This window comes from Myxine glutinosa, chromosome 2 (genome assembly GCF_964187855.1).
Source record: "Myxine glutinosa chromosome 2, kmMyxGlut1.1, whole genome shotgun sequence".
Classification (NCBI taxonomy): Eukaryota; Metazoa; Chordata; class Myxini; order Myxiniformes; family Myxinidae; genus Myxine; species Myxine glutinosa.
The window spans coordinates 231731782-231741432 of record NC_136262.1 but is presented as its reverse complement, the minus strand read 5'-3'; the positions used below and the strand labels follow the sequence as shown (position 1 = coordinate 231741432).

Below are 9651 nucleotides of genomic sequence, written 5' to 3'. Positions count from 1 at the left end.
ACCTCTAATTTGGTCTCCCAATTGCTCACTATTCTTTTCCATAAGGGCCTTCATTTGCATCATAAAAAGGTTCAAATCCACTGGTGGCGCTGCTACGGTCGCGGGCGCGGTCGCCGTGGCCATGTGCGAGGTGCCATTTTCCGCGCCCGTAACCTCGTGCGCGAGAGCGCCATTTTGTGCGCCTGATACCCCCTCAACCACATTGCCAATGTTCTCCTCCTCTCTTTCCTCCACATACATTTCCCCGAGGTCCTGGGTTACCCCTAACCCGTCTATCTCCCCCACCGACATCCGATCGCCTTGATTGTCCATGGCGCGATCTCAAAATTCGGGTTTTATAAAACAAAAATTTCGGCAGCTCGTAATTTTGACCAAAATTTTTTTTTTCTACACGTTTTAAAAATTTGGTTCGGGCCTCGAATCCCACTCCCAGACACCAATTGTTACGGATCGCGGTTTAGATGTTATATTGACCGAGCGGTGGTGTATTACTGCGACCGTTACAGGATCCCCGATTGGCCCGACTCCCCCAACGTTGAACAGATCGCACCACAGATATTCAATTTGGAAACCTCTAAAGCGACCGAACGAGAAGGAAGAGAGAAGAAGACAGAGTACGGAGGAATAACAGGATTTATTAAGTATTTTCACAAGCCAGAGCAACGAGAGCAATCGGTTATATTCAGCGAATGGAAGGAGCGATCAAAATTATTTACAAGCAATGGATGGAACTGGAAGAAGCAGTCACACAGTGCATCGTTAGCTTATACTAGTCTATTTACTTAACCCCAGGACAACGATTAGGACAGACGACGTTCACACTTACACGGGGGATATTGCAGGCAGGTATAGCTTGAGGATGGATGGTTGTTTTTGGGAGGCAATGGAGGGTCCAGCGTCGATTGCTGCCTGGCGCGGCCTGTTCGTGGCCTGCGGCCCCTTAGCTGCCCCCTTAGCTGCAGCGCAGCTGGTCGCACGATGGCTCGCACACACCTGCTCGTTCAGGCGTCTTCCTTCTCCCCAGCAACAACGAGGGACAGCAAGCAAGAGGACGGGGTCAAAGCAAGAGCTTGGAGGACACAAGAGCAAGAGGAGCAAGAGCTGGAGGGGCAAGAGAGCAAGAGAGTGGAGTGCGTCCCACGGCGACTTATATTGGTTTCCTCACCGAACCTTCGCGCACTTTCTCGGGGGTTCCCGCTCCGCCCTCTCTTAGCCAAACCCCTTGTTCTGGGTTGGATGAGCGGGGCCGCCTTACTCCTCCCCCCTATGACGAGGGGGGCGACCCGTCTTCTCTAGCCACTCCCCTTGGTCGTAATGGCCGCAAATGGCGAAAACCGGTCAACAGCTGCAGGTAAGGCGCCGTCACATTGCACAGCAGTTCAGTACTGCAATAACTGGTTGCTGTGAAAGCTCAAGTGGGGGAATCCCTGGCACTTGAGCTGCCATGGATCATCGGAGGGGCCTACGCTTTATTTCGTTTGATGCAATGCAGTCAATCTAGTGGGAAACACATATTTAGCCTACATAGAATAAGGAAATAAACTATTTAAAAAGATATATCGTGGCCTTTGTGTAAGTTTCATGGAATTAACTAGGAGGACGGCTGCGACCATTATTTACATTACGAGGGTGTTACACACAACAAAACCATACTTTTCACATTCGTTACACTTTCTCCAAAATTGTTACACTTCTCCAAAACCGTTACACTTCTCAAATTCGTTACAATATATATATATATATATATATATATATATATATATATATATATATATATATATATATATATATATATATATATATACAGACTTGGCATTTAATATGGATTATATATATTTTTTCTTGACTTGGGTTTACTTTCTGAACTCAGTATATCAATCTGGTGAGTTTCTTTTACGCTTCGGTGATGTCTTTATTGAAAGAACCATGTCACTGATTGTCTTTCGCAGCAAGAAGTCAATAACAGGATTATATCACAGGTGGCATGACAAAATGTAAGGACAGGTACATTTGACGATTGGCTTCACAATCGGGTATATAAGGGTTGTTGCGTTCTGTATTAGTGGAAAACAACTGCTGCACGTCTACAAAAGTTATTGCGCTTCCTCTGGAGATGGTCCGTCAACTTGACAATGCTGTTTGTCATGGAGTGGTGGCTTTACGAAATTCTGGCATGAAACAGCGTGCTATTGCTCGGCAGTATGGCATCACTCAAGGTCAGGTGTCAAAGATCCTGAAACGAAATGCTCAGAGGGGTGTCCCTACGCCAATAACGAGGACAGGACGTCCACGCAGAACCACAAGGAGAGATGATCGCCAGCTGCACCGGTTAGTCTGCAATGGCCGTACCAAGGCAGCTAATCGGCTTAGGGCTGAGTGGCAGAAACTGACAAATGTGCCTGTATCCAGAAGGCTAGTCAACCAACGACTGGTTCACGCAGGCTGTCGTGCCAGGCGTCCCCTGAGAAAGCCACGCCTGACCAGACAACACAGCCAGCGCCGATTGCAGTGGGCCAGAGAGCACCGTCAATGGCAGCCAGGAAACTGGAATCACGTGACCTTCAGTGACGAGTCTAGATTTCTGGTCTATCGTCAAGATGGCCGCGTCCGAGTGCACAGACAAGTGCATGAAGCCCACAACGAAGATTGTATAGTGCCAAGAGTCCAAGCTGGAGGTGGTGCGGTGACCGTTTGGGCTGCTTTTCATGCAGGGGGCAAAACTGACCTGGTTGTTCTGAATGGAAACTTGAACCAGTTCAAGTACAGGGTCATTCTGGAAGAAACATTGCTTCCATTTGCTCGTGCAGCCTTTCGAGGATACTTTGACTTCCAAGATGACAATGCACGGCCTCATCGTGCTCGCATGATCCAACCCTTTCTTGCTGACCATGGTGTAGAGCATATGGAGTGGCCTGCCATGTCCCCGGATATGAATCCGATAGAGAACTTGTGGGCATAATTAACGCGTCAAATCGACAACTTGGACCAGCAGCCCACCTCTGTGCCTGAATTGCAGCAGACTATTGTCATTGCATGGCAAGCGATTCCTGCTCAAACCTTGGCAAATCTCGTGAACAGCATGCCTCGACGTGTACGTGCTCTCCTGAATGCTCGTGGGGGTTACACGAAGTACTGAACTGTAATTTTACTGTCCGTAATCCCAGTCGTAATTTAGCTTTTGTTTTTGTTGAAATTTTTTTTGGCTAATGTGCAAAATAAAGAGATACTTCTGGAAAATGTACAGAAGTTTAACACAGTACTGTCCGTGAATTGAGTTCGATATCAGTTTACATCACTTTCAAAGATCAATTTATTTGCTTCGAAATGTCAAATGTGGTTTTTGTTTCTTTTTAAGGTCACATTATATTAGCAAAATCTAGAATAATTTCAACATAATTCCAATGAACTTTTGGTTCTAAGTCATCTTGAAAAGGAAGTTCACCCCCACAAAAAAAAATTCCATATTAAATGCCAAGTCTGTATATATATATATATATATTTATATATATTTCTATATATTTCTATATATATATATATATATTGTTACTGATCACGGTTTAGGATGTTGTTTGCCGAGCGAAGGCTCTGAGCCGAACAGTTGTTCCCCGACTCACCCGATTCACCCAGAACTTTGGCCGTATTGCACCGCAGCTGCCCAATCTGGAAAACTCTAAAACGACCGAATGCAAAGAGGAAAAGGAATAAGACGAGAAGACGTACAGAAGAGTAATGGGATTTATTATTTACACAAGCAAAAAGAAAGCAGTCACGTTTATTTACAACACATAAGACGCATGTGACACAGTGCAAATACTAGCTTACCTACAGACTTAATTAAATACCCAGGGACAAGACACACAGAACAAACTCACGTACACAAGAAGGGTGGAAAGGCAGGAGGTGGATGGCTGGAGGGAGAGGAAGGTCCAAGGGGGTCCTGCAGCACGATCGGCGCGTTTAGCAGCCGCCGTTCCTTCGCGGCCCTGCTCAAAACCGCCGTCCAGGCCCCAAGCGGCTGTTGGGTGTTGTTGCTGCTGTGGCCGCCGCTTGCTTTTCCAGGACTCGTCTGACTCGTCTGGTCCAAACCCTCAACTCAACAACACTCTTGCACATCTCCCTGTCCAACCACTCTTTCTCTCTTGGTCCAACCACTCTTTCTCTTTCTTGGTCCAACCACTCTTTCTCTCTCTTGGTCCACTCACTCCTCACCACCGACTACTCAACGCAACCACTGACCACTCCTCACCACCGACCCAACGCAACCAACGCAACCACTGACCACCCCCACGCTTCTTGCGCGCGCGCCTTTATAGCGCCTCCAGCGATCAAGCCGCCGGCCTTTTGGACACGCCCATCGGTGTGCTCACCTCGGCCCTGGTTAGTCACGCGACCCTCTGGCTCCGCCCTTGATGACGACGGGCGGGCACGCCCCTCTTCCCCGACCCGAGCACATGTTCAATGGTGGTTTTGGAGGGGATGTAATTGGCAATCGAGGCTTGGCAATGACGAAAGGGGATGCGAAAGGAAATGGAGATTTTGGGGATGGGAATGAAAGGGGATCTATTCTCTTTCACTGGTGCAATGGAGTACTTCAATTAATGGGAGACACAGCCTTACCCTAAAACACAGAATAAGATATAACTATCGAACAGGGGTATTCTATTATTGGCTGACGTGTATGCTTGTGGACTAATTATGGGATGCCCTTTCACCTTTACACAGCTCCGGAGGCAGGGGGCGCAGAATAACAATAATAATAATAAAGCACACAATCAAAAAAATATACAGTCTCATATCGGCAACACTATATATATATATATATATATATATATATATATTGTTGCGGAGATGAGGACTGTATTTTTTTGATTGTGTGCTGTATGATTATTATTATTGTTTATTCTGCGCCCCCCTACCTCCGGAGCTGTGTAAAGGTGAAAGGGCATCCCATAATTAGTCCACAAGCATACACGTCAGCCAAATAATAGAATACCTCTGTTTGATAGTTATCTCTTATTATGTGTTTTTAGAGTAAGGCTGTGTCTCCCATTAATTGAAATACTCCATTGCACCAGTGAAAGAGATAGATTCCCTTCATTCCCACTCCCAACACTTCCATCCCCCCCCCCCCCCTTCCGTCAATTGCAATTCGCATTGCCAACTGCATGTTGGGCGGTTTTCCCTTCATCCGCCATTGACCACGAGGCAGGGTTGGGGGAGAAAGGCGGGTCCCCACCTCGTCAGAGAGGGGAGGAGTGATCCAGCCCCACTCGACCAACCATGAACAAGGGGTTTGGCTTGAGAGGGCGGGGAGTGAACGTTTGGGGGAGGTTCGCAAAGGTTGAGGGGCGGGGCCTATATAACCCACGGCGGGGGTGTTCCCGGAGGAGATGCACTTTGAGTTGAGACAAGGGGGGACGAAAAAGAGCTGGGTCATCAGAGCAACAGCGCGTAAGGAGGAGAGAACCCGTCACGCCAGACCCCCCCCACCAGCGCATCGGCTCCACCAAGCAGCTCCGACCCGTGATCCCGCGCACACGACAGGCCCGGTGGCATCAGCGGCCGTCGAGGTCCAGCCCGACGTCCCGTGCGGGATCAAGCTCCAGCCAGCGCCGTGCCGTTTCCCCCCTCCAGCCACACACCTCCTGCCAGCAATCCACTCTGCAATTCCCCGCGTGAGTCAGTGTCTTTGTTTGTTCTGTCCTGGGAATAAGTTAAGTCTGTATAACTATAAGCTAGTATTTGCACTGTGTCACCTGCGTCTTATGTGTTGTAAATAAACCTTGATTGCTCCTTTTTGCGTGTGTAAATAATAAATCCAATTACTCTTCTGTCCGTCTTCTCGTTTTATTCCTTTTCCTCTAGCATTTCGTCGTTTTCGTCTTTTTCCCAGATTGGGCAGCTGCGGTGCGATACGGCCAAAGTTCTGGGTGAATCGGGTGAGTCAGGGATCCTGTAACGGTCGCGGCAATACCACCGCTCGGTAAATAACATCTTAATCCGCGATCAGTAACAATATATATATATATATATATATATATATATATATATATATATTGTTGCGGATTTGAGAATCCTGTGTTTTTTTGTGTAAATATCACCCTCTAAGTAGTGTAATGATTCCTTGTAAATACCTCCGTAGTGTAAAGGTCAAAGGTCGTCCTCTTAGTTAATCCATCGCAAGCACGTAGGCCACCATATACCCTTCTAAATAGTTATTTCTTTATTCTATGTTAGTATAAGGCTCTGTTTCCCATTAGTTGACTGCATTGCATCGAATTGAAATAAGATAGATCCCCTTACAATTGCCCTAAAACCTCCATTTCCAACTGCGTCCTTGCCATTCGCATTGTCAGCGCCTTTGCCTCCATTACGCACGTGGTCAAGCCTCGGAGAAGAAGGGGGAGGAGCTACATTATGGGCGTGGCCCACACCTCGTCATCAGGAGGTGGAGCCAGGAAGCCCTTGCGCGCAACCAGGTCTCGGTGGACACGGCTTGGTAAGGTGTGGTCATGGCTTGGTAGGGCGGGGCTATATAACCCACGGCGCGACGCCCACCAAGAGAGACGAATGAGGAAGGAGATGACCGAGGAAGCCCCCACCAGCTCCAAGTGACCTCGGACTCGTTTCTCGAGTTCACCCCACCGCAGCGGAATCCACCGCAGCTTTTGACCACGGCAGCTTTGAGCGTTGACGGCAGTTGCGGCCGCGAAGTAACGCCGCCGTGCAGAGACGATTGAGGAGGGTCGGCGGCTGCTCACCTCGAGCCGCGCGATCATACCAACCACCCGCATCCTTCCCGCCTTGTGATCCCATCTCCTCGTCCGTCCAGCCATCCACCTCCTGCCATTCATTCCTATCATCATTCCCCGTGTAAGTCTGATTGTTGTCTGTCCTTTATGTTGTCCTGGGGTTTAAGTAAGCCTGTTTAGATAAGTTAATATTTGCACTGTGTCTTACTCCTTCTGTCTTTATTTTCGTATCTTTCCATCTTCCTTGGTTTCTTTGATTGTGTACATAATAGTTAGTAATAAATCCTGTTCTTCCTACCTTGCCTTCTTTCCTTTACATCCGTTTTGTTTTAGTGATTTCCCCATTGAATACCTGTGGCACGATTTGGCCAACGAATAGGATCGGGTCTAGTGAATGCTAATGGTTCGAGCTGCGGCTGCTAATCCGCTCGGCAATTAACATCTTGTCCGCGGTCTCGGACGAGGTTGCTCACCTGCCTCCCTGGAGGGAGCTGAGCAGCTTCAGGAGCGGAGACGGCCAGTGGAAATAGAAGGGGGACTAACCCCCCCCCCCCTAAGGGGAGTGCCATACTCCGTTTCCGCAACAATATATATATATATAATCGGGAGATTAAATCAGACGCGGACGTAGCTTCAGGATGTCGATCTTTAATTTGACAAGCTTTCGACCAACAAAGGTCTTCTTCTTAGTCTACAAAAACAACAGGCATGTACATCAGTCAAGCATGCATAGTAATATTGATATGTGTGTAAGATGTGTGATATGTGTAGAAAATGCGCACAAAAGGAAGAGCGACGCCAAAGCTCGCTCACCGTCCCCAAGTTCAACGGAAGTGAAGCGCAGCTTACAGTTATCGCCTGCGTTACAGTGCCGTGCACATGCATATAAAAATATAGAGATACATACATACATAAACACACAAGCATATATTCATATACCATTTATATTCATATAATATATTTATATATATTTATTTATATATTTCTATAAATGACATATAAAGGTAGAATGAATGAAACAATGAATGAATGAATGAATGAATTACGGTTAATGATTTGATTGGGTTGATGTAGGAACATTCTTTAATCATCAAAATTTATGCCATGAGGGATTTTTGTCCGAAGTTTATGTATCCAAAAGGACTCACGTCTCAGAATCGTGGTGTGTGATCGATTTGTGATTGATTCAATGGCAGAGATTTGAATGTCATTTATCGAGTGATTCGGTTGATTAAAGTGTGTCGTGTAAGGTAGAGATTTGCCCTGACTGGTGTGGAAGTTATTGATTTCTGACCGGGTGTTATTAAATCGTGTGTCGAGTGTATTCTCAGTTTTTCCAACATATTGTTTGTTGCACTTTTGGCAAGTGATTAGGTATATGACCCATGTAGATTTGCAGTTCATATAGGAGGTGATGGGGAATTTTTGTCCAGTGCTAGAACTACAAAATTTGTTTCCTTCTAGTAAATACCTGGTCGCGAATGGACCCTTCTTGCAGCGTTTGTGGTGGACCGCGGAGGGGATGATCTGGAAGTCGTTGCCATGGGAACAGGTACCAAGTGTCTTGTGGGGCATTGCAAATGAGTCGGACTGGTGAGGTGCTGAATGATAGCCATGCAGAGGTGATAGCTCGCAGAGGATTTCTCAGGTGGGGATGCATCCATTGTACCAATGACCTGTGAGAAATCTGATGAGGTGGAGAATACAGACACAACCGATGTTTCCAGTTATCCTGAATCTCCTGTTGGTGGAATGCCAAGAAAACGCAAGTTGCTTTCGGACACAACACAGATAGACTCTGCAAAGAAAATGCATCATAATGAAACAGATTCTGTTTCATGTGCTGAGAAATGTGAAGAAAATGTAGGTTCCAACATGGGGAGTGCTGACATAGAACAGCCAGATAAAGTTGGGAGCATTTTGAATGTTGCCACAACCACTTCTAGCCACGTGGACATCCACCGCACTGGTGCCAAGGTCGTTTCAGGGTCTGACAAACAAGATCCACTTTCTCCTGGTGCTCGATATCACGCAGTTGGCGTGCTGCACCGAAAACCTGGCCGCGGGCAGGCCACTTTGAGCTGCAGCTGCAGCGACAAACTGGCCCGTTGGGCCGTTGTTGGTCTACACGGAGCACTCATCTCTCACTTCCATACGTGCCCAGTTCGGATCAAAACTCTTGTACTGGGTGCTGGTTGTCCATTCTGCCCTCGTGCCCTGCATCGTGCTTTGCTTGGCAGAACTGTGCATGTAACCAGCCTTCCTGAAGATTATGGCCCAAGAGAAATTTGCTTCTTGCAATCCAACCTCGAGTTCGAGCACAGCCAAAGTCAAATCAAACGAATAGTGTTGGATTCTGGTTTGCATACTTGGCCCTGCCCAGCCGCAATCAGCTGGGTCGCTCTACCTGAAAATTCACTGGAGGTGAGCATCAGGGGAAACCGGCAAGGTGCTACCAAAAAGATCGCTGGGACAACACCAGCAAGCTGTTGGGCCAGCAGGGCGGCACTTTTTGCAGAATTTTAAAAGCTCAAGAACACCCTACCAGATGAGCAACTTCCCAGCACCCTGCGAGATGGAGGATGTTTGCTTCATACATATTACGATTACAAAATGGCTGCCAAGGCCTACCAGGGGGCATGGCAGAACGTGAAGGAGCAAGCCTGGTCCAATGCAACTCGCACTTTTATGGAGTTTGAATAAATGTGAAGCCCACCCAGAGAAAACGACCACTAGAGATGAGCGGTCGAGGGGGCACCGAGCCGCAGTAACGACCAAGAAGAGGGGAGAGGGCAAAGGGACCATCCTTCACTTCGACGTGGTCATACTTGCACCCCCAGGAAGTCTCGATGGAAATTTTGGAGATGGTCAGACGTACACGATGGCTCACAGGAGCTGG

At 47.5% G+C, this 9651-nt stretch overlaps 1 pseudogene; it reads left to right on the top strand.

Moving 5' to 3' along the window:
* Window positions 1-8219: 8219 nt before the first annotated feature.
* On the top strand, window positions 8220-9411 carry LOC137422145 (tRNA-specific adenosine deaminase 1-like; annotated as a pseudogene).
* The last annotated feature ends 240 nt before the right edge of the window (window positions 9412-9651 follow it).